Source organism: Crocuta crocuta, unplaced genomic scaffold (assembly GCF_008692635.1).
Source record: "Crocuta crocuta isolate KB4526 unplaced genomic scaffold, BGI_CrCroc_1.0 scaffold343, whole genome shotgun sequence".
Lineage (NCBI taxonomy): Eukaryota > Metazoa > Chordata > Mammalia > Carnivora > Hyaenidae > Crocuta > Crocuta crocuta.
The window spans coordinates 2,678,732-2,704,461 of record NW_027532679.1 but is presented as its reverse complement, the minus strand read 5'-3'; the positions used below and the strand labels follow the sequence as shown (position 1 = coordinate 2,704,461).

General features: G+C 44.0%; 1 protein-coding gene across 1 annotated transcript in view; it reads right to left on the bottom strand.

Annotated features, from left to right (window-relative positions):
- The window catches only part of CYFIP2 (cytoplasmic FMR1 interacting protein 2), a 129,080-nt gene extending 110,072 nt beyond the window's left edge, over positions 1 to 19,008 (bottom strand). The window contains exon 1 of the mRNA XM_077780798.1: positions 18,990 to 19,008. The gene's annotated coding sequence lies outside the window, so the exon portion shown is untranslated. The remainder of the gene's footprint in view (positions 1 to 18,989) is intronic.
- Between the last annotated feature and the right edge of the window lie 6,722 nt (positions 19,009 to 25,730).

The following is a 25,730-nucleotide window of genomic DNA, read 5'->3' as shown; positions in this document are numbered from 1 at the left end:
GAGAGCAGGTCAGGGCTGGGCAGTTCCGTGTGCTTCCATTGCACTGAGTTTTCTAACACACCCCCCTGCCGTGCACTCTGGCAACAGTGAAGGTCACATTCAGTGAGGGCACAGGGAGCTCAGCCGTGACTTCCCCACTTGGCCTCCTGGTGATGGTTTCAGGTCCTCTGCATACTTACACTTCTTCCTACTCTCTCCCCTAAATTCTAAGTGTGGCATCCAGTTCCACAGCAAAACCATTTGCCAATCCACATGCAAATCATTATCTTCTTTCTTACATTAGTATTTTTTTAAAGCTTATTTATTTTGAGAGAGAGCGAGAGCATGAGCAGGGGAGAAGCAAGAGAGAGGGGGAGAGAGAGAGAATCCCAAGCAAGCTCCACACTATTAGTGCAGAGTCCAGCAACGGGGCTCAATCTCACAAACCATAAAATCACGACCTGAGCCAAAATCAAGAGTTGCACGTTTAACTGACTAAGCCACACAGGTGCCCCTCTTACATTAGTATTAAGTTCACTTTATGAGACGGATTAATAAGTTTATAAAGCATAGTGATCTGTAAGTTTCAAAGCCCTAATAATTCTCTTTACTCATTCAAATAATGATAATAATAATAAAACTAACATTTCTTTAGCCCTTACATTCTGCCAAGCATTCCATATTTGAATCTCGCATCAACCCTATAAAAGTAGGTGCTATGATTATTCTCATTTTACAGAAGAGCCAAAAAAAAAAGCTCAGAATTTAATTTCACAAGGTCAAGTGCTGGTAAGTGTGGAGCTGGGGTTGGAACCCAGGTTTCTCCAGCTGCAGATTTCGTGCCGCCTTCCAAGTGTTCAGACTTCCCTTGCAAGGTTACTCATTGTGATGAAGATGGATCTCACACCAGCCTCTGTGCTCGATCTTTTCCAATACTATGCATCAACGGTTCTTGGTCCTGCTTATGTCAAAGAACCACAGGAACGGCTTCTTAATAATAAAATGCCTGGGATCCATCCCTAGGACCTGAAAGACGACATTAAAAAAAATAGCCCTACCTTATAGTAAGAGAAGTTCAGATTACATGGAGATGCCATATCTCGCTGATAGACTGGCAAAACCCCGTAAGTCTGATGACATATACTTGTTGGCAAGACTGTGGAGAACTAGATCCTCTCAAACATCGTTGGTAAGGATACAAATGGAAAACAGCACAAGGAAGGAAATCTGGCAATATCTAACAAACTTGTATGAGCATTTTATTCTACAACCAGCAATCCTACTTCTAGGAAACTATCCCATAGACACTTTGATAAAAATGCAAAAAGACATATGCACAAGGCTATTCATTGCAAAACTGCCTGTAATAGCAAAAGACTGGAAAATGCAAACGTCCCTCAACAGAAGACTGTCTGACTAGACTACGGTATAGTCACATAGTGAGGTACTAGGCAACAGTAAAAAGACATGAGGAATCTATCTATACACACAACTATGGGGTCGTCTCCAGGATATGGTGCGTATGGTATACTGTCATTTATCTAAGAAATCAGTGATGCATACACACAAATGTTTAAAAAAAAACAATGGAAGGATAAACCATCTAATTTTAAAAACTGGCCACCTCTGGGGAAGAGCAATAAGCAGGAACATGGCTAAGGGGGTAGAGACAGAGGCTAAAATTCTTTGAATATACCTTGTTTTGTAGATTTTACTATGAAACCACATATTTTACATAATTGTAAAATAAAATTTAAATTTAAAAGGCAAACGTCCTCCCAAAAGTAAAATAAAACGAAGGTATATTAGTATTAGTTGTTGTCATAACTACACAGAAAGTACCTATTCCAAATGATTTTAAAAATTCAGAAATTTGAGCCTGCATTTCCAGTAAGGAGACACTCTAAAAACAATGAAGTGGGGCGCCTGGGTGGCCTAGTCGGTTAAGCGTCCGACTTTCGTTTAGGTCATGATCTCGCGGTTCGTGGGTTCGAGCCCCACGTCGGGCTCTGTGCTGACTGCCAGCTCAGAGCCTGGAGCCTGTTTCGGATTCTATGTCTCCCTCTCTTTCTGACCCTCCCCTGCTCACGCTGTCTCTCTCTCTCTCTCCTAGAAATAAATAAAACATTAAAAAAAAAACATTAAAAAAAAAGCAATGAAGTGCTGCAAAAACTATCTCAAGCTTTTTTTCACTAATTACATTGGTTTACTGTTGCAGTGAAAATGTCTGGATGCAATGTGAGGTAAAATAAATTAGTAATTATGGAATGCTCTATCAATCCTGGTGGTGTTGAGAACTGGCATTCTTAATGTGAGAGAAAGAGATATAAGACCACGTAAACCAAACAGTCCTGAATGTGAATTTGAGGTATCTGTAAGAAGTCATTGCGTGTTTTAACTTTAAATATACATACATCTGTATGCATGTATACAAGTATGTGTATGTGTGTTTATTTCCTAGTTCCGTGCCCTGAAAAGACAAAGCCACAATGAGCAACCCATGAGCAATGTGCAACTTGAGTGCCAGGCTGTGGTCTGCAAATACCGTTTCCTGCTAAAAACATCAATGTTCCTTGGAGAAACAGCTCAGTCCAGGTCTGGGACTGGAAATGTGTAAGAAAGGTCTAGAACAAGTTGTTGCAGCAAAAAGCAAGGAAGCGGCTCTCTATCTATGACTACGGGGGCGTATCCAAGGGCCCAGGAGCCAACCTGAGGCAGCTTTCACTGGCCAAAGATGGGGCTCTGTGAGCATCACTTAGCATAACTCAATGCACCTGAAGCAGTATCAAATATATTTAAAACCATGAGACCATAAAGATATCTAATAAAACCTCAGTTTTTATTACTTTATTATTGTTGGAGGGTGCCTGTGAACCAAATTTTATGTTGAATATAGGTAAATAAAAGGGAAAAGACAAGCATTTCATGTGCCTTTCCTATACAAACCAACCACTGGATAACCAAATTGCAGCCCCTAAAATGGAGAGAGGCACTGATTGATCATCAACTGCTAACATCACAAAGTGAAAGACAACCAGACATTACGTGCCTCCTGATTGAAAAACATACCACCATCTTATGAAGAATGCTGGACCCAAAGCGAAACACTTGAATCTAATCAAGCCTTTGACATTCGTTCACAGGAAATGTATGGGACAGAAGCACATGTTAGAATATCAGTACAGTGATATATCACCACATAAAATACAATCTATGGGAAACTCTGCAGGACAAATGACTCAGTGTCTTCAACAAATAAATTCCATGGGGAAAAAACAAAAGAGATGGAGGGGAAGCTCTAGTTGATTACCAGACTATCACAGTGTGTCACCTTATTTGGATCCTCTTTCAAACAAGCCACCCTGAGAAAATCATTTCTGAGGGAATGAGAAAATTTAATAGTAACTGGGCATTTGATCATATTAAGGAAATAGTGTTATTACTTTTTAGATAAGGTAACATCAAGGTTATATTTTAAGAGAGTTATCTTTGAGAAATGCCTACTAAAATATGGTTAAAAATGATACAGGGGTTTGCTTCCAAATAATACTAGATGGGGAGACAGTGAATAGCAGATGAAACTAAACTGGCCATGAGTGAAAAACTGTTAATGCTGTGTGATGCTTACAGAGGATTTATTATATTTTTTTTCTATCCAATTCTACATAAGTTTGAAAATTTTCATAGAAACTTCAGGCTCAACATATATACATGACCAGCTCTTATCTGTCTTTACTTCTTTCACCTTCCCTGACTCACCTCCTTGGCTTGATCTTTCCCTTCACCTTTCTTATACAACCTGGGTTTCTTCTGGACTTTTCACAGACTTGAAAATAACTCACCTACCAGAATAACCCTTACGGTTTTTTCCCTTTGACACAATAAGACCCCTGCACTTTCCTTGAAGAGGATCAGTGAGTGACGGGCCTACAAGCAGCTAAATTAGGAGTCTTTGTTTCAGTTAAGGCAACCTTTCTTTTCTCCTTGCAAATGCAGCTTCTCTACTGGGTTCCTGTGTTTGTAGATCACACACTGCCTAAGGGAGAAGGAAATCAGGCCTTTTTAACTGAAGTGCTGTAGGTCACTGCCAACTCCACATCCGTGCGAGAGATAAAAAACATTCTTGGGGCACCTGGGTGGCTCAGCTGGTTGAGCATCTGACTTCAGCTCTGGTCATGATCCCACAGTTTGTGAGTCTGAGGCCCACATCGGGCTCTGTGCTGACAGCCAGGAGCCTGGAGCCTGCTTCTGTTTCTGTGTCTTCCTCCCTCTCTGCCCCTCCCCGACTCGTGCTCCAACTCTCTCTCTCAGAAATAAATAAACATTTTAAAAAAGAAAGAAAAAACATTCTGGAAATTTTAACCTGTATACGTGAAAATACGTAACTGTTTTCTGGCTCAAGTGTCCTGCCTATTATGCAATCTTCCAAAGGAGAATAATTCTTCATATTCAGTCAATGAATACATGGCTACTTTGCCACTTTGGAAGAGAAATTAATAAAAATACTTAAAAAATTAACTGCATTCTGGGAGCATCACTTACCACACAAAGCTGCCACCTCTCAGGGTGGGGTATTCATGGCAGATTTAAACTCAGCATCTTTCTAAAAAGCTCAAACACAGTGGCCTGGCTTCACTGAAAAATAAGAACACTGGGCTCACAGGCAATCTGCTTCCAAGAAGGGCTTTAGGGACATGTGGCTGAGATGACTGCTGGACCCCGAGCAGGAGGGGGTGGGCCCCACAAATGCCAAACGGGTGCCAGGAGAACCTGGCCTTGGGAATGCAGGTTCTGACTAACCACACCCTAAGCCCCGCTGCTCTGTAAGTGAAAGAGTTGCACTGTCATTTTCTATTTGACTTTCTGGGAGGAAAAGTAAAAATGGTTCAGATATTTTTACTGAAGCGGAATACCAGGCTAAGAATAGCAGTTAAGCTTGAGCTGTGAGTTCAAATCCATCATCTGCCACTTACTAGCTCTATGACCATTAGCATATGACTTAACCTCTGGAGCCCCAGTTCCTTTACCTGTAAAAGGGCGATAATTAACAATAGAACCTGCCCTCAGTAACTTATTCTGGGGATTATATAACATTACAGGATGTGGAACGCTGACCAATAGTAGGCACAGAGTAAATGCTAGTGGGCGGGTGAATGGATGGATCAAACATTGCAACAATTCTATAAGAAAAGAGGGCATTATTATTATCTCGACCCCAACATCATAGCTCTATAGGTCTTTCATATTGATTTCCTCAATCACAACTACCCTGCAGTTTCGAAAGGCCAGGTGTTGCTTTTGCTGTTTTTCTAAGGAGGGCCGGGTGCTACTGAGAAGTGAAAACGTTCCTTCAAGGTCACGTGCTCAGCTGCTGGCTGAGCTAGAGCAGAAAGGAGATATCTTGACTCCCAGTTTTCTGCCCTTTCTTCTAGACCACACCTACTTTTGTACCTTTATAAAAGGTATACCAAGGACTTCCCCTTTTCCCCCCTCCAGTTTGGCTGCTTTTTCCCTGCTCAAGAATAACAAGATTCTGCCAACCCAGAAAGATTACATAACTGTCACCTTTGGGTCTCATAAACATCAAAATGCTAGGAACTATTTCTCCTGTCTGTAAATCTCTCCAGCTAGAGAGCAATTAATACATGATTTCAAAAAATTATAAATATGTGTATATTTATATTTACAGATATTACATAAGTAAATATGTAAATAAATATACAAATATAAAAGTAAATAAAAGGGAGGCTTAGATTGGCCCCCTTAAAAAAATTTATTCTTGAGCAGCATTTGACAGAACAAGGAAAAATTCCAAGAAGGAATCTGGAGTGTAGCCTGCTTTTCCATCATGTGTGTATACTAAGTGTGTTGGGGACTGTGTGGGGAACCCAAGTTTGCTGTGACAGGATGTGGCTCCACAGGTCAGTGTTTCCCCTGCAGCTGAGACCCTTTCACACGTCACAGTAAGCTTCTTCAAAGGCGTGTGGGCCAAGCAAGGACACAGTCACCTGGGCGCACCTTACAGGACCTTCATGGAGTGTACCAAAACGGACCGTGTGGCTTATCCTGAAGAGGCTGGAAGTGAAGAGTTTTATAAGAACACTGCACTTATCCAGTGGTCAAATCTTGTGGCTCCACCCCCCACCATAGCACTTTTAGTGTATTGTCTATGGGTGAAATAAAGCCATAGGTAGGCGAGGCCCCAATGCTGAGAGCAGGTACGGGAAGGGAGAGGCAGAGCTCTGCAGGATGGGGAGGGACCAAACAGGCATGGCAATCTGGGCCACATACAGAAGCAGAACTCTATGTATGTCAATAGCCGATAGAAGCATCATAAATATCACAGTACACAGAGGTCACCAAATACTTCTTACACGGCCAGAATGATCCTAGAGCTGGGGGAGACGAAAGGAATGGGTTACCTCCTTAAGAAGCCTTTCTGACTCTCCTACCCGCTACCGGAATTCAATTTCTCCTTTGGCCCTCATTAAACCCAGCATGCCCCTACTTTCGTGGCATCCATAATGCTTTATTACACATTTTGCCATGTTTTCTCTCCTGCCCTAAATGAAAAATTCCCTGAGGCCAGGAGCTGTGTCTAACTCACACCCAGCTTCCCAGTACAGTATTAAGCACACACTTGCAGCTACATAAAGATGTATTCAATGAGTAGATTGGCCAGTGAGCCTAAAACTCAGGAATTACATTGCTATGTCCAAGATACCAGGATTTTAAAAGTGGGGGAGCAGAAAAAGGAATATAACTAGCAAAAAACCTACCTTGATTATAATCATTTTAGAAAGAACTCCATTTTGATGGTTCAAATATTTAACACTTGAACACTTAAAGTGAAAAGCTTCAATATTTCATAAACAATTATCTATGAAATCAACTCTCTTCCTTCTATCACCATATGACCTTGATTTCACTCCTCCTTCAAGGTCTCTCCCCTCTATGATGTGATTGTCCCTTTCCTAAAACTCCCAGGACTTCTTAGTGTGGGTGAGGCCGTGAAATCCAAACCCTCATACATTGCTGGTAGGAATGTAAAACAGTGCAGCAACTTGGGAAAGAGTGTAGCAGTTCCTCAAATTTTGAAACGTAGAGGAGTAGCCATGTGACCCAGCAATTCCACTCCTAGGTACATCAGCAGTACCTCCCTTGTGATGCTTTCTGCCTGAGAAAGGTCACGAGTACTGATACTTCCTCTTCCCATGTCAGGGCAACTGTTACTAATTGATAATGCCTTTATTTCTCAAGGAGTTCGCAGGCAGCCTCAGAATCTTCATGAAATACAGAACTCCAGGGGGCCAGTAGCAACCAATCTGTGTTTGCCCATGAAAGAAAACATAGATGCCCTCATTGGGTAGAATGATCCACGCATATGTAAGCTTCATGAGGTTAGAGACCATTTCTCACCCGTCACTGAAAACCTCAGAGACCTCAACAGAGTGCCGAAGACAGATTAAGCACTCAGGAAGTACTGGATGAGAGAATGCATGAGCACACCTAAATGCCTGACAACATCGGCAAAATGACATGACCTGAATTGGCCATGCTTCATTTCTAGTTTTCCCATTCCTATTCCTTCACTACAGATAACACAGCTAATTTAAATGGAATATGCAGTTATACCCTACATATGCCTGTACAATTATTTATTTAATAATTTTTCTAAAAAGACTTCATTTTTACTCTATACATATATTTTATTTTATTTTATTTTAATATTTTTATTTATTTCTGAGAGAGTGAGAGAGAGAGAGAGAAACAGCATGAACAGAGGAGGGTCAGAGGGAGAGGGAGACACAGAATCTGAAGCAGGCTCTAGGCTCTGAGCTAGCTGTCAGCACAGAGCCCGATGCGGGGCTCAAACCCACAAACCATGTGATCATGACCTGAGCCAAAGTCAGACACTTAACCGACTGACCCACCCAGGCGCCCCTCTATAAATATATTTTAGAAGGAAGCTCATATTACATCCACTAACAGAGAACCAGTATCACTTGCCATAAACAAAAGGAAACTGAAAACAATGAAAACAACGGATGTCATCTGAAAATCATCTCATGTCCATGCGCGATATGTTCATGAGAGGTGGCTCACATGAGAGTGGGATGGTGAACTAGTTAGAATCCTGTCTGCCACTACTGGCTGTGGGATCTTGGGAAGATGACATCATGTTTCTGAGTCTCGTCTTCTTCATCTATGACAAATAATAATAGTTCCTACCTCACAGACTTTGAAAAACAAAAGTACAATAATCTGTGTAAACACCTTGGTAGGTAGAGAGTGCTCAATAAAAGTTTCCCAACAAAACCAAATCCAGCAATACATCAAAAAGATTGTATCAAGACAAAGTGAGATTTATGCCAGGAATGCAAGACTGGTTTAACATTAACATCCCCAAATCAATTAATGTGGGGCACCTGGGTTGCTCAGTGAGTTAAATGTCTGACTTCGGCTCAGGTCATGATCTCACGGTCCATGGGTTCCACCCCCGAATTGGGGTCTGTGCTGACAGTTCAGAGCCTGAAGCTTGCTTCAGATTCTGTGTCTCCCTCTCCCTCTATCCCTCCCCCACTCATGCTCTGTGTCTCTTTCTCTCTCTCAAAAATGAATAAACATTTAAAAAAATCAATTAATGAGATAAACCATATCATGGAATAAAGAACAAGTCTCACAGGATCACTCCAATATATGCAGAAAAAAAAAAGTATTTGACAAAATCTCATACTCCTTCATGACAAAAGCATTCAAAAAACTAGGAACAGAAGGGAACTTCCTCAATGAGGTAATGGGCAGCTACCAAAAAAATAAAAAAATAAATAAAAATCCCATGGCTAATATCAGACTTAATGGTAAAAGACTGAATACTTTCCCCCCGAAAATTAGGAAGAAGACAAGGATGTCTGCTCTCTCCATTTCTATTCAACATTGTACTGGAGTTCCCAGCCAGTGCAATTTGGCAACAGAATGAAATAAATGGTATCCATGTTAGAAAGGAAAAAGTAAAACCATCTCTATGTGCAGGTGCTTAATCTTCTATGTAGAAAAAAATCCTTATGAAATCCACTAAAAACCTATTACAATGAATAAACATGTTTAGCGAGGTTGCGAGATACAGGATCAACACACAAACATCAGTTATATCTCTATACATTAGCAATACACAATCAAAAAATGAAATAAAAAATAATTCTATTTACAACAGCATCAAAAATAATACAATACTTGGGAATAAATTTAGCAAAATAGAAATGTAAAATGTATACTCTGAAAACTCTAAAACATTGCCACAAAAACTAAAGACCCAAATAAATGGAAAGATCTCCTATTTTCATAGATTGAAAGACTTAAGATTGTTAAGATGGTAATATTCCCTGAATTGATACAGATCTAATGCGATCCCAGTCAAAATCCCAGCTGGTCTGTGAAGAAATGACAAGCTGATCCTAAAATTGATACAGAAATTCAAAGCAATCCTAAAAAAGAATAAAACCAAAGGACATACACTTCCCAATTTCAAAACTTACTACAAAGCTACAGTAATAATTAAAACAGTATGGTATTGGTATCACGGTACAGAACAGAATTGAAAATCAAAAAACAAACTCTCACATTTATGGTCAGTTGATTTTTGATAAGGGTACCAAGACAATTCAATGGGGAAAGGATATGCTTTTCTTTTTTTTTTTTTTTTAATTTCTTTAAACATTTATTTTTGAGAGAGACAGAGCATGAGCGGGGGAGGGGCAGAGTAAGAGAGGGAGACACAGAATCTGAAGCAGGCTCCAGCCTCTGAGCTGTCAGCACAGAGGCCACAGTGGGACTCAAGCTCATGAGCTGTGAGAGCATTACCTGAGCCAAAGTCAGACACTTAACCAATTGAGTGACCCAGGAGCCCCAAAGGACAAGCTTCTCAACCAATGGTGCTGGGACAACGGGGTATCCATATGCAAAAGAATGAAGCTGGACCTTGACTTCATACCACACAACAAATTAACTCAAAATGGACTGAAGGCCTAAATGTAACAGCTACAACAATAAAACTCTAAGAAGAAAACACAGGAGTAAATCTTTGTGACTTTGGAATACATAATGACATAAAAACTACAAGCAATGAAAGAAAAAAAAACAGATAAACATCTATTTGATTTTATAAGCTGTCTATTAATAAACACTATCAAAATTAAATGTAAAACTTTTGTACTTCAAAAAACATCAAGAAAGTAAAAAGGCAATCCACAGGATGGGAGAAAGTATCTGGAAGTCATATACCTGCTATATGTGTAGAGGATATAAAGAACTCTTCAAATTCAATAACAGAAAAACAACGCAATTTTTAAAATGGGCAAAGGATAGGCTCCAAAGAAGATACACGACTGGACAATAAGTACATAAAAAGGTATTAACATCCTTAGCCATTAAGGAAATTCAAATCATAATCACAGTCAATTATCACTTCACAGCCATTGGAACAGCTACAATCAAAAGGAGAGATAATAACAAATGTTGGTGAGGAAGTAAAATTGGAACCCCTATATTTTGCTGGTAGGAATATAAAATAGTGCAGCAACTTTGGGAAACAGTCGGCAGTCTTTACAAATTATAAACATAGAGTTACCATATGATTAAGCAATACCACACCTAGGTATAATCCCAAGAGAACTGGAAACATATAACCATGCAAAAACTTGCATATGAATGTCCGCTGCACCATTATTTGTAATAGCCCCAAAGTGGGAACAACTCAGATGTCCATCAACTGATGAGTGGGCAAATAAAATACGGCATACCAAGACTACAGAATATTATTCAGCCACAAAAAAGGAATGAGGTCTACATACATGCTACAACATGGATGAACTTTGAAAATCTGCTTTTTAAGGAAATGTCCAGCGTAGGCAAATCAAGAGAGACATTAAGTTATTAGTGGTTGCCTAGGCTTAGGGTGGAGACTGGGGGAAGTAGGTGGTGCTGCTAATGGGCATGAAGTTTCTTCTTTCTGGAGTGATGAAAATGTCATAAAGTTGATAAGGATGATAGATGCATAACTCTGTGAACATACTAAAAATTACTGAGCCGTATGCTTTTTATGGGTGAACTGTAGAGCATGTGAATAACTCAGGTCATTATCAAAAAATGTTAGTATTTGCATAAGTGCTTGGGGAAACCTTGGGTATAACATAAGCAAGAGTGGTACAAAGAGAGAAGGAAGTGGGGTAGGAGCTTGGGGGAGTTTGGGAACTATGATGTGGCCTGAGAAGCAGAGACTGTGTTGAATAAAAATCATCAGAAGAAGTGGGAGAGAAACAGAAAGCAATGGACACGCCCACAGTACCCCACGGAGCAGCCCCTCGACTGCAGGATGAGCTGAACCACCCAAGCCAGCACCTCCGCCCAAGCCTCCCACCCCAACCCTGCTGCTGTGGCACTGCCAGATATCTGTCAGGTCCTGGGCTGCCCCACCCGGGAGGACAGACTGCTCAGACAGGAACAACCTCTGAGCTGGGGGGATGGGCTTTGAGGTTTAGAATGAGAACAAGCCGAGTTTGTAGTTCTCCTCCCTGAGGACACTGAAGCTGAGACACGAGATGGACCTGTACAAGTCACTTGGCCAGTTAGGGGCAGAGCGGGTGGCTAACACTGTAACTTCCTGACAGACGAGAGGACCTAATACAGTAACAGATAGGATAGAGCTGCAAGAAGAAGGAGGAGGAGGAAGAGGAGGAGGAGGAGGAGGAGGAGAAGATTAAATAGGAAGGAAGGGAGAAAATTCTAATTTTGCAATACAACAAAAAAGCCATATAAGAAGGAGATAAATCAAAGGACATTACTTAGCTCTCTTGTGATTTACATACATTTCACATTTTAATAATGTAGTAGCTTCTGGGGGCACCTGAGTGTTTCAGTTGGTTAAGCGTCTGACTCTGGATTTCAGCGCAGGTCATGATCTCAAGGTTTGTGAGATCAAGCCCTGGGTTGAGCTCTGCGTTGACAGCAGGAATCCTGCTTGGGAGTTTCCCTCTCTCCCCCTCTCTCTGCCCCTCCTCCACTTGTGCTCTCTCAAAATAAATAAGTAAACATTTAAAAATTACAATGTAGATGCTTTAAAACATGATTTAGGTTAAGGGAGCCTGGGTGGCTCAGTCGGTTGAGTGTCCAACTCTTGATTTTGGCTCAGCTAATGATCCCAGGGTTGTGGGATCAAGACCCGCACAGGACTCTGCCCTGAGTGTGGAGCCTGCTTAAGAGTCTCCCTCCCCCACCCCCTGTCTCTCCCTCTCTCTGTCCCCACCCCTTCTTGTTCTCCTTGTTCTCCTTCTCTCTAAAAAAAAAATTTTTTTTTAAATTAAATATAGGTTAAAGCAGAGGTCTTACTATATTGGGAGGTGGGGGCAGGGGAGGGAGGTGGATGGTGCAAGAAAGTGAAATCTTCATCCATCACAGCAGGAAGCAAGTAGATAATGCATAGAACAGATAAATCAAGAAATAGCAGTGTAAGCATAGTGTTATTGTTTAGAGATCTGGAGGCAAGTGCTGGAAAAAACAGTCAGTTAGAGGTGACAGCCTCTACGGGGAGGTGGGCACTGGATGGTTGTTTTCATTATGAGTCTTTCAACACTATTTGATCTTTTTTAAAGCATGTATTGCTTTGATTGACAGTTTTAAACTTACTTTAAGAAACAACAACCCAGGGGTACCTGGGTGGCTCAGTCAGTTAAGCATCTGACTTAGGCTCGGGTCATGATCTCACAGTTCATGGGTTTGAGCCCCGCTGTGGGCTCTGAGCTAACAGCTCAGAGCCTGGAGCCTGCTTCAGATTCTGTGTCTCCCTGTCTCCCTGCCACTCCCTTCCTGCTTCTCTCTCCCTCTCTCTCAAAAATAAATAAACATTAAAAAAAAAAAAAGAAGAAGAAAGAAAAGAAAAGAAACAACTCAAGGCCTCCTTCCTAGCATTTCTGACATCTGACCAGTCCACAACATCGTCTTCAGGCAGTCTTCCCAACCCAAGTCCCTCACTGCAGGTCTTCTGGGCGGAGAGGCCCCGTCACCAGCAGCGTCTCTCCACACAAGGGACGTGAGGTCAGAGCACAGGAGTCCATGTCTTGGGCCTCTGGAGAAGGCCCAGCCTCCTCTTTGTTTACAGCAAAGAAAAAGATCTTGGCAGGGTTGGAAACCTTGCCACGGTGCTCGCCTGCCCACAGCACCCGCCTGCCGTTTTATTCACCTGCTTCCTGTGCTGTCAGGGTTGAGGGGACCTTTCTGTTGATAACCCAATCAGGCAGATCCCAATCTCCTGTGGGGGAGGGGGGGAGTCGTGCCACCAAAAGGGACTTGCAGATTTGCTCCCACTGCAGCCTGTGACAAGTCACCACGTGAGGGGCACCAATGTGACCTATATCCGGGGACAGGAGCCAGCTCTCTGAAGCACCTGCTAAAACTGAGAAAGAGAAGCCAGCCACACTGCATCTGCTGTGGAAACAGAGCAAGACTTCAGGCTCAGCCACCAGATGAGAGCACGCAGACCATCGATGTGAAGTTACAACTCGAATGTGGCTTGGTCTGAAGAAGACTCACTCAGGCCCTGGAATCACATTTTCACTCACTCTAAAAAGGCCATTTCCCAATCTGTAAAATATGGAGGTTGGCTGGGCACTGGTTCTCAACCATGATGTCACGTGGCTGTGAAGGTTCTTGTGGGCAACTTTTACCAGTGCCAACATAAGTAGTGAGGTTTGCAAACAAGGTATTTTTATTATGTGTTTGGAAAGGTTCCAAGTGCTTTCGTGCTATCACTGCTTGCCTATACATCTCTCCCCTTGAGAGGGAGAAAATGGGGGTAGAGTGGGGAGGGGATTGGCCCTGGGTGTGGTGTGTTGAACACGTCAATATTGTCTACCATATGTACTAAAAAAAAAAAAAAAAAGACCAAAACCAAAAATAAGCAGTTAAGAATCACTGGACTCTTTCAGGGCCCTTCCAACTCGAAAGAAAATGACAGTGATAGCAGATGGACATTCCGTGCAAAGGGCTTCTTTGAAGACCACCATTCCTTAACAAGCAAACCCACTCTGGCCACGATGTACAGGGTGCCATTACCCTGCCCATGGACATTCCTGGATGTCACTTTCCAGGAGACTGTCCTCTGTCCTTCTCAAATCCCACCCTTGACCACTGGCAAGGCCCAAGTCAAGATAGCCCTCCTACATGAAGGTCTGGCCAGTCAAACTCCACCAAACTTTCATTTTTCTGGATCCCAACAGTGCCCACAGTCTGAGTCCACAGTTTCCTACTGCATTATAAATTTCTTTACATTTCACCAATTCTTTGGAATCACCAGAAATGAGAGGAATAATCATCTTTTTTTTTTTTTTTTGAGCTTGACACACAGCCCTAATATAGATGTGGGCACATGCTAGGCATTATTTACTTAAATAGCACTTCATGAACAACTTGTTGAATGCATAAGCCAATGGCCCAAATGCATGTCATCTGGTAAAAAAAAATTGTTTTTAATTTAAAATTCTGATCCCCTAAGGCAACACATTTAAGTCAGCCTTATTACTATATGAACCTGAGGAGACTTTTTAAGAAAATTCTGTCACAGATTCTGCCTCTACTCATAAGGAGCAAGTCCTTATTTCTCTTTCCCACAAAGGTGTAACATCCTTGGAGGTGATGGCTAACCCCTATTTCTGATTTCTCTTCTCACTATTCATACTTTGTCAAAATCAGTCTTTTTTTTTTTTTTTAATGTTTTATTTATTTCTAAGAGAGAGAGACAGCGTGAGCAGGGGAGGGTCAGAGAGAGAGGGAGTCACAGACTGAAACAGGCTCCAGGCTCTGAGCTGGCAGTCAGCATGGAGCCCGACACGGGGCTCGAACCCACGAACCGCGAGATCATGACCTAAGCAAAAGTCGGACGCTTAACCAACTAAGCCACCTAGGCGCCCCTGTCAAAATCAGTCTTAAGGCATCACAATATAAAACCACAAGCTGAATATCTTTCTCAGGTAGCCCTTCCCTTAACACTGAGTTATTAAGGATCTTCTATGAGGGTCAGCCCTGCATATTCTTTGGTCTCAGCTGGGCCTTCAGTAAAGTCAGACAATCCTCTCTTTCATCCCCCAGTTGATTTCTTATTCCACCCACAGAGGCAGCTGTTCCAAACCTCCGGAAGTCTCCTGAACTTTCCTAACCAGTCCGCCACCTTTACTTTCTGCAGAGGACTTCATCTCCTGCCTTATTTAGAAGACAGAGACCACACAAGGCAGGCATACTAAACATCCCTCTGTCCCATGAAGAGATTTAAGTCGGAGAACCACTGCTTCAAGATGACCTAACAGTGATGCAAACACACAATCAAAAGGCCTATTGATGAAGTCATCACTGGGTCCTTCTTGGGTATCTCTCCAGAAGGTCATGTTTACTTTCCTCTCTCCTTGTACTAATTTCTGAGTTGCTGTATGTCTATTAAAATGCAACTCAGCCAGAATGGTCCCTGCAAGGAATTCTGCCTGAACCCAAGCTCTGCCTTCTCAAAACAATTTCTTTCAAGAATTTGTACCCAAATGGTTTCTTCCTCTATGCCAGGGCCCAAGAAGTACAGCTTGAATGGTCATCCTTTGAGGCACATCGCACATAGCCCTTGGCATAATGGCCATGGTTAGGAAGCCAGTATCCAAACTCTGCATCCTGGGAGGCGTCCCATACCCACTGACTGAAATCTGAAGTGTCTTTGTACAGACAAGGCCATCCAGGGGCCTTGACAGACTCTGTGCATCACAAAGTGCCTTTCAGTTTCCCTTTGGCTCAATGTTACAGAGAGGCCACAGATTTGTCTTCTTAAATTGACACACAATATATAATTAATAAATTGTTCCTTTAGGAATGAAGGGCAGTCATCCAAAAGAGCCACACATTCAGAAACCTCATTCTCTTCTCTGTTTCCATGGCCTTTTCTTCTAAGACTGGGACGTACAGACATTATCTCATCTGCAGGCTCCTGTGGCAACAGGTAGGTAAGGAGCTGGGCAAGCTGCTTTCCTTTGCCCAATTTTTAAGGTCGGAGAGGTAGTGGTGGATTTAAAGGCACACAGCAAGTCAAGGATAAATCCTGTGTCCTAAGACCACTGCACTGCTCTGTCAGCCTGGGAAGTGAAGCATGCCCTTAACATTTTTGGTTGATTGCAAAATGCTAAATGCACACAGAGGGAAAGTTCCTTCCTGACCTCTGTTTGTGTGTTGAAATGTGAGAACTACCTCCGGGCTTCTGCTCAGTGTATTCCCTCCCCTTTCTTCTTGCCTACTCAAGTTATACCTACCTTCAGGGAGCTACTCAAGAGCACTTCCTACCTGAAGCCTTACTGATGCCTGTCTTAACCCTCTTTTGGCTACCTTTTGCAGGTAAACCTGGGGCTAGGTTTCTTGGTCACAGAGCCAGCTCCCCTGGAAAAAGCAAAGTCCAGGAAGGTTCTGGGGGTAGAGGATGGGAAGAGCTATGGGTTGACTATGCGCGTGAGCCACATTCTTGATGATTATGTAATTAATACATTAAAACAAAAGTACATAGATACGATAGCACTTAACTATGTGCTAGCCATTGTACTTAGCACTTTCTTGCATCCCTCACTTAAGAGCATCCAGTAAAGTACCAGCTCCTTCCCCACCAACAGCAGCCTCTCAGTCACTGCCAAGCAGCGTGCCCCACTGTCTTCCCCCACTTCTGCTACCACAGCAGGGTCCATCCTCTAGACATGGTCTTGCTCCTCAAAATGACAAGACCAAAGGCCTTTTACAAAGACTCCAATGAGGTGACTGATGCCTGGTTTCACCAACTACAAGTGAAGAATAATTAATACTTGCCACTAAAGAAATAGACTCATTGTTGTGGTGGCCACATGGAGGCTACAAAAGCCCATTTTGTGAAGCTCTTGGTAGAACCCTGGGGCCAACCACAGCCAAAAGAAACCTCTTTGAGAGTGTAGACCAATCCTCAAATGTAGGGACTGGAGCCCTGTACTGTTTTCCAGGAGTGTCGCTTCTAATGCTAATTAGCTTGTTGCCTATTCATCACCTAATTCGGCTTGCCGGTCAATGACAGCCACGGAGGCCCACTGAACGCCCAAGAGGGAACAATTTATCAGAGGGGACAGGTAGTATTCTCCTGGGGCCCTCTTCCAGGTTTCAAATTCATGCTGACTTCCTTCTCTGGGCCAGCCCCTGATTTGATTTGAGAAAAACTAGCCAACCTTACTGGATTGGATACCCCATTCTTGGCCTAATGCCTAAAGCAAGTTTTTCCTTCAGCAGGGACTGAACAAGGCAGGCTTGGGTGCCTACAGAACTGGTCAGAACTGGCCAGGAAATATAATAAAGAAGCTTAGTGAGCAGAGAGCTAATGCCCCCAGTCAGAGGCTCAGCATGCAGAACTAGGCAGAAGCACTGGCTTTGTAAGCAACAACACACTCTTCCTGTGGCCTAGTAAATGTCGGGCAGATGGCAGCCAGTGGCAATGAGTAACTATCTATAGGAAAGTTTCACCTCCCCCAAGTAGATAGTGGGTGCTCAACACATACCTTCCAGGGACAGTAACCCCTGACCAGTTACACACACACACACACACACACACACACACACACACACACACACACACTGCTACATTATTACTGCTCTTGCAGCAGAGCTGACAACTGCTAGATACTGTCATTTCAGTGAGTTGTTCCCCAAAACTGCTACCTCGTTCCCCGTTCCCACTTCCAGCCCAGTGCCTGAAATTCCACTGTTAGCGATATCAACTATGTTGACTTACAGATTTGTTGTCTATTAAAATGCCTCACAGCCTGGTTCCTTTCCAGTCAAATGACTTCTAAAGGACCTGCTGTGTGTTGAATGGGAAATTATTTTGTATTTAGCTCTTAAGGATAAACATGTTCACTGGCTCCTATCTTGAAAACCAATTTCAACATAGGAGAATCAGGGAAGCACAGAGCACTATACGGAGGTGGAGGTGGGAGGCCTCAGGGCAAGTCACAGAGGTGTCTAATGGTGCAGAAAACCACTTTCAAGGCCTTCGCAATCCTGCCCAGGGATATGGACCTAGAATTTTGTCCCCAACCTCTGTGATCTCCAGGGTTGCCAGGACGGCTTCCAACAGGGCCTGTGCCCAAGAATAAGTAAGGTGAGACCCACTGCCCTAAAGGGGACACAGGCAGCAGGTAGAAAACAAGAGTATGAGAACCAGCACTCTCCTGAGTTGCCCCTTATGCCCACAGGACTGCCCAGTCTCTTCGCCCCTGCCAGGAAGGCACAGGCACCTGAGAGCTAGCAGGAAAAGGCCCTTGCCACCTTCTTGTCCCGGCTGGCAGAAAAGTCCATGGCCCATCAGCCCACAAGGCTCCAGCGCGGTGCTGGAGAAACTAGGCAACCAGAGGTCAAAGTCAGATTCCCGGAGCTGGGGAGGGCCTGGGCAGTCCCAGCGTCCCTTCCTGCCAGGTTCTCCTCAGTACAGAGAACCATACTCCTGTCCGACCACGCTTCGCCCCCCCACCCCCCACCCCCAGCCCTAAACAGAGGGCAACCCCTTCTCTTCCTTTTCAACCATCCATGGAGGGGGAGGGCTGTCCTGAAAAGCAGAAGCCACAACAGACAGGTAGCCAATCTTCCCAATTCTTCAGAGCTCAAGAAAATCCAACCTCTTCTTCCCCAGGAGTCAGCCCACTCATCCCCTCACCCCGTCCTCCCCCGCCGCCAGCTGGCCGGGAGGGAGAGTGATGCTGGTGTAGGCCAGGAGGCTTCAAAGCGGGTCAGCCTTGCCTCCTGCCTCTATAAAACCCCCACCTTCAAACACTGGCGCTTCGCCCCTCGCCCCACCCATCTCACGTCCACCGCAGGGCGGTAGGTGCCCCAGGCGGCTGCCAGGCGGGCCCACGCGGCTCTCGCTTGCCCTGGAGCTGGTGATGGTGGCGGAGGCGGCAGAGGCGGCGGCCGGCGATCTGCAATACCTGGGGTCGGGGACGTCGCCGCTGCAGGTGTCTCCGGTTCTCGGGGTGAGCGCTGCTCCTTATCCGGCCCGCGGCTCGGGCCCAGGCCGCGCACCTGCTGCTGCCGCCGCTCCGCCCGAGCTGCGTTGTGTGTCGGCGCTTCCCCGCTGGGGGGTCCGCGCAGCGAGGCCCAGGGTGGGCCGGAGGGGGGAAAGGACCGCGCGGGGCCTGGAACCCAGCCTGCAGGGGCTTCGGTGGCCCCCAGGCCGCGCTAGCCGGGGCGCCGCGCCGAGCGCCCCCCTTGGGCGGGGAGAAGGGGCGCCGGCGCTTCGCGCATCCTCACGGCCGTATCGACGTCCCCCGCAGCATCCCGGTCCCCATGCCGGCCCCAAGGCCCGCGAGTGCCNGGGGGCCGGCCCCTCAGCCGCCGCCGCTGTCACACAAAGAGCAGGAAATGGCTGCGGCGAGGGGCAGTCGGTGCGCCCCTCTACGCGGCGGGCGCATCCCAGACCTGCACTCCGGCTCCTGCCCCGGGACCGCCAGCCGCCCTGCCCTCAGGATGGAGAAGGGAGGGGGGGCTTGCCTCCAAATCCCGCATGCCGGAGAGCCACACCTGCAGCAGTGGGAGGACGGAAGCTTTGGGCTCCATTGCGATCTCATCGATCTCACGTTATTTCCAAGTGCTCATTTATCTACTTAATACTTATTGAGCATCTATTTTGTTCCGAGCCCCGTGCCAGGAGCTGAGTATGCACTGGTGTACTGCCCTTTTGGAGCTTATTATCTACCCAGAGAGATAGGGCATAAATTCACCTAGCTAACGTCCAGTTACAGCTAGAAGAAGTTCTGTGAAGGAAAGAAACAAAGTGAAGTGATGGAAGATAAACCAGGGATTTGGGGGCAGGGAGCTTCCACCAATTGGGTCTGGTCCCCAGTGCTCCTCTGCTCAGGAATATCGTCTCAGTCGCTTGGAGACAATCCCCGAGGCTGCCATCTCTTAAGCAGGGACCTGCCTCAACTTCATTGAGGAAGAATTGCCTAATGGACAAAAAGGAAAATATAATGGTGACAGGAAATCACCTGGCTTTGCCAGGAAGAATCTGAGAGGACAGGCACCTTTCTCCTCAAGGCTAATCTGCCATTTAGGGCTGTCCAAAGAAACTGTTCTCACCTAGCTGCAGCCGGGTGGGCCTTCAGATCCAACCTTGAGACCCCTCACTCAAGTCACTTCAGTACTCTGTTCTTGAGAAGCCACCATATCTGTAATGTGGGGGGTAATAATTGCCCTTCCTACCTCACAAGGTAAACACTTGAAAGCATTTGAGATCTTTTAAAGTGGGTACAGATATAAAGGATAAAGTCCTGTTACAAGGGCAGCTTTCTCAAATGTTTGTCTATGGCCCACAAATTTATACTTAATTACTCAGCTATTCCTATTAGGGGCTATTTATAGAGGAGCCACAGAGTCTCTGGCAAAAGACTTGTGAATCTTCACCCTCGCTGATCTCATACCATTTCTTATTTCCCAAGCACTCAGAATTCATGATCCTTTATGGTTTGATGTTACATCACTCATTTGAATTTAAATTGCTATTTCAGAGAGGATGACTTATATATATGTGCGCACATACATTTCTGCCTCTGTGAGAAAGCTTGTGGAGGTGTTTGTGGAGGATGGCTTGAAAACCCCAAGTTTCTTTCTTTTCTTTCTTTCTTTCTTTCTTCCTCCCTCTTTTTTTGAAATTTCATTTTCCACTGTGATCATTGTGATTTTGAGTGTCAGTGATTACAAATACGTAACAAGAGAGATTGGATTTTCACTCTAAAGGGCAAGTTCTGTTTGATGTTGTAGATTTCTGGAAGAGGTATTTCTCCCTACTGGTCCTTCCTTGTCTTTTCACCTTTTAAGATCAAGTTGTTTAAAAGAAACAAAAAGGGGCGCCTGGGTGGCTTAGTGGGTTAAGCGTCTGACTTCGGCTCAGGTCATGATCTTGCGGTTTGTGGGTTCGAGCCCCGCATCGGGCTCTGTGCTGACAGCCAGCTCAGAGCCTGGAGGCTGTTTCAGAGTCTGTATTTCCCTCTCTCTCTGACCCTCCCCTGCTCACGCTGTCTCTCTCTCTCTCCTAGAAAGAAAAGAAAAGAAAAGAAAAGAAAAGAAAAGAAGAGAAAAGAAAAGAAGAAGTAAAAAGACTATTAGGTGTTTATTTGGTTGGATCCTAGGCAAAAATAATTTCCTGACCCCTGAATTCCACTTGCTTATAAGGGGAAGCAATATAGTCTTGTTGAAACCATTGTGTTGGAAATCCAGAGGCTTTCCTTTTGGTCCCAGTTTTGCAAGTAAATGATCCTAGGCAAGTCACTGCACTTGTTTCTCCCTCCATACAGTGAAGTAAGTTGGATTCATTCTAAAGTCCTTCTACATGTAGAAAATCACATGAGTGAAAACAAAGGACCTGCTCCATGCTTATAGCACGTCACTAGCTCCTCATTGTTCTCAGTATGGAGCCCAAATGCCTTAGCATGGCTCACAAAGGAGCTTCAGGATCTGGCCTCTGCTTCTCCGATTTCCTCTTCTGTGAGCAAGCTCTCTTTGGTTTTAGCCAAAGGTAATCTTCTAGTTTCCTGAATTTGCTGTATTCTCTCTTGCATTTGGCCTTTTTGTGCAAGCTGGGCTTTTTACTTAGAATGATCTACCCCCCTTTCTCTCCCGCGTCTGCACTTTCCCCAGTTTGCTGCCAAACTTCTGTTCATCCCTCTGCTGTCCACCTACCTGTCTGTTCCTTCAAGCTCCCTCTATGTCTGGGTTAGGCTAGGGTTAGTCATCTATGCTCCCAGAGCCCCCTGGGCTTCCTCTATCATACCCCTTGTTGTGTTGTGTTGTGATTGCTGACATAGTTGCTTGCATAACATTATTAGAGCACTAAATCTAGGAGAAAGGATGTGTCTTTCTTGCTTCTCATCTCATTCTCAGAGACTGGTCCTTAATAGGAGTTCAGTAAAAATGAGTTGAATGAATAATCAAAAGTGAACTCCTAGCTTATATGTTGCCGGTGAAATGTGTAGCCCTCTCTAGTACCTTCAGATATGCTTCACGTACAAGCCCTGGCTGCACCATCAACAGTGGATGGAACCTATCAGTTGAGAATTGCATTGCCTCTTGCAAATCTGAGGCCCACACACTGTAGTTCCGTGTGTGGCAACAATGCCTTGTTTTTAGAAAAGTCTCAGGTCACTTAGGACATCTAGGTCTCCATGTAAAATTGCTTCACAGAAACCAATAGTGGAGGTATCTGGAATGGGCATAAGAATTGGTTCTGCAGAGAGAAAACAGAAACCCTGTTTATGTAGGAAAGGAATATGAGGTGGAGAGAAACTGTGAGTAAGTGATACCAAAAAAGTCTCTAACTGCAGTGGGCTTGCTACACAGAGTAGGCTCACACACTTGGTGTGTGTAGTTAACATTTGTGTAGTTAGCAAGAAAAGAAAAACTTGATGGTCAGTTATGCAATTTACGTTGTCCATTAGATAAAACCTGAGCACTTGCTCAAAATTGCCTCATTTTACAGATGAAAGAACTGGGGCCCGGAAAGGGGAAGTGTTGCCCAAGGCTATCTGGACCCAGACCCAGGTCTCTCCATAGGACACTAGGTTACTTATTTCCTTCTTTGAATCTGGAATAATTTGTTAAAGCATATGTTTTATTTTTATTCTTTTATTTTTTAATGTAAATCCAAGTCAGTTAACATACAATGTAATAATGATTTCAGGAGTAGAATTTAGTGATCTATCACTTACATATAACACCCGGTGCTCATCCCAACAAGTATCCTCTTTAATGCTCATGGACTATTTAGCCCATCCCCCTCCCCCACACCCCTCCAGCAACCCTCAGTTTGTTCTCTGTATTTCAGGGTCTCTTATGGTTTGTCTCCCTCTCTGTTATCTTATTTTTTAAAGATATGTTTTAAGCTAACACTTGTTAAACATTTCTTTGGGGTCGTGAAATCCTAAGAAGTAGCCCTGTTATTTTATAAATGAAATATCAAGGACTGTTTTGTTGCTGAAGGATTGTGACTCCATCTTGGGTCATTTGGAAATGCATGTGTCCTCTTCACGCTGTCTTTCTCTTCCTTAGCTCATTTCTCACGTCTGAACTGGTCTCCCTTGAAGGTCAGATCTTTCACACATAACTTCACAGCAAAGAACATTTCATCTTTACTTACACAAATTCTATTTATAATAATTGTGGATAAGAACTGATAAGGAGGGGCTGAACATATTCTAAACAGGATTTGGTACGCAGCAGTATAATTCTCAGAGGCTAGCATAGGTGGCCCTATAATCAGCCCCACAGAATGGTTGGGAGCATGGACTTTGTGGACAGACAGGTCTGGCCTCAAGCCCCTGTTCTGTCACTCACTAATTGTGCAACCATGAATGGCTTCCCTAATTTGCTAAGCCCTGTTCTCATCTGTAAAATAGAAATGATCGCAGTTGTACCTATCCCTTGGGTTCTTAGAAGATTAAATGAAATAATAAATGTAACATGCCAATCAGAGCCATCATCAGTGCTCAGGAGTGGAAGCTTTTATTGTTATTATTATGATTGCTAATGTGGCTTGAATTTTGGTGTGATCTCTAGGAAGAATGTAGAACTTGGAATAAGATCTGAGTTCAACCTCACCTTTGTGAAGTAGCTCTACAGCTTCAGGCATGCTCTCTGTGTATCGCTTCCCTTTTCTGTCTGGTGAGACCCTTGCTCTACTGCTTCTATCCCAAAGCTGCTGAGAGATCAAACATTATCTTAGATGGGAAACTGCTTTGAAGTATACAAAAGAGGAAAGCGAAGGAATGTTTGTATAGTTTGTCTCAGCTTATAGACACTTGTCCTCAAAATCAATGGGAGAAAATGGAAAGGGACCTAAAACTCTTTCATAGCTGTAGATGCAAGTAGATGGTATGGGTAGAAGTGAACCTAGATGGTGAGAAAATCACACTCCATTTAACTCCTTTAACTGATTCTCCTGTGACTGTGGCTAGCACCTACTGACTTTGTCCTCAAGGCCCAGTCCTAATTTAAAAAAAATGCAAGGGAAGAAAGTGGAATAAGATATATATATATATATTTTTTGTTTGTTTGTTTTATTTGGGCTTCCTGAAAAGTCCTTCCAGATCCTCTCTTCTTGGGAGCTCCTATTTACCCTTCAAGAAAGCTCAAATATCACTTCCTCTGTGAAGCCCTCCTTGATCCCACATTTTCACTCTTTGCGTTCTCGCTGTACTGTGACACTGCTCCATTGGCTCACAGACAACAGCCCTTTGTAATCAGTTGATTCTCATTGTTTGGAACTTATGCTTCATAAAGTTGCCATGGACACTGAATGCATGAATACTGAACCATGGCTCCTAGGGGAATAAAAGGGTTAGGTTCTTGTGAGCTTCTGGTCACAACATTTTCATCAACTGATCTATACATAACCTTGTCTTATGCACGCTAGTTAGAAGGCATCTTATTTAATATACTTTGTGGATTCATTAATGTTAAAGTCAACAGCCTTATAAGTCATGACTGAATGAAACTTATCCAACACACATATTTTCCTTGAAAGGGATGTCACAGCCTCCTTGCTCTTGGGAACACTACAAGCACTTCAGCTTTATGCTTGAGGGTCATTTTAACCAGCAAAATAACCAACCAAAAGTACACAAGCACAAAACAGGGCACTAACTAAGGCTTGAAATACTCATACTGTAAAGTCATTTACAGTGAGAGCTGAAATGAAATGACAGAGCACCACCTTGTTTGACCTCGGCTGGGAATAAATATGTCCAGAGGGCAACTCACATTTTTCACTGCTCTGGCATGGGCATGCCATGGAAGGCTATGGAAGGACCGGTTTGGGAGTTACAAATAAATGTCAGTGAGTAGCCAAATTTGCAAGTATAGAAACTACAAATAAGAAGCATCAACTGGGGGCGCCTGGGTGACTTAGTCAGTTAAGTGTCCGACTTTCGCTTAGGTCATGATCTCGCGGTTCGTGGGTTCGAGCCCCGCGTCGGGCTCTGTGCTGACTGCCAGCTCAGAACCTGGAGCCTATTTCAGTCTGTGACCCCCTCTCTCTCTGACCCTCCCCTGCTCACGCTGTCTCTCTCTCTCTCTCCTAGAAAGAAAGAAAAAACATTCAAAAAAAAGAAGAAGCATCAACTGTATTTGTTTACATGTTGGACTTTTTTAGTAGCCTGAGGGCTTCTTATAGGAAGGCTGGTGTCCAATCTAGATGTCTTCTTCTCCAAACCCATTCCTTTTTGCACCCTGCTCTTTCCCCTAGAGACTTACCTCTATGGATGGCCCAGCTACAGTTTCCTCATCCTCTGGCTTCCAGCTGAATTTGGCTAACAAGAAACCCCAGCAGTTGATGGGGTAAGGGAGGAGAGAAAGGCCAGTGTATTTATTCCCCTGCTTTCTCTTCATGATGTTGCCTTGGGCTTTACTTTACTAAAGGTCCTCTCCTCTGAAGGCAACCTTCTCCAGGTGACTCTGCTATCACATTCAAATGACCACTCTCCCTCCTGTCTCTTCAGGCCTTGAGGTGATAACTGCTCCTTGGCTGTTATTTTCCTCTGTACTACTTTGCAGTTCCCCTAAACCTGACCCACATGGTTTTACATAATCCTTTTGTAAATAAGTCCTCCTTGAATTATCTTAATTTGCGTGTGAAGTGTTTGGTCTCTAACAGATAAGATATCATATTCATCTTACAC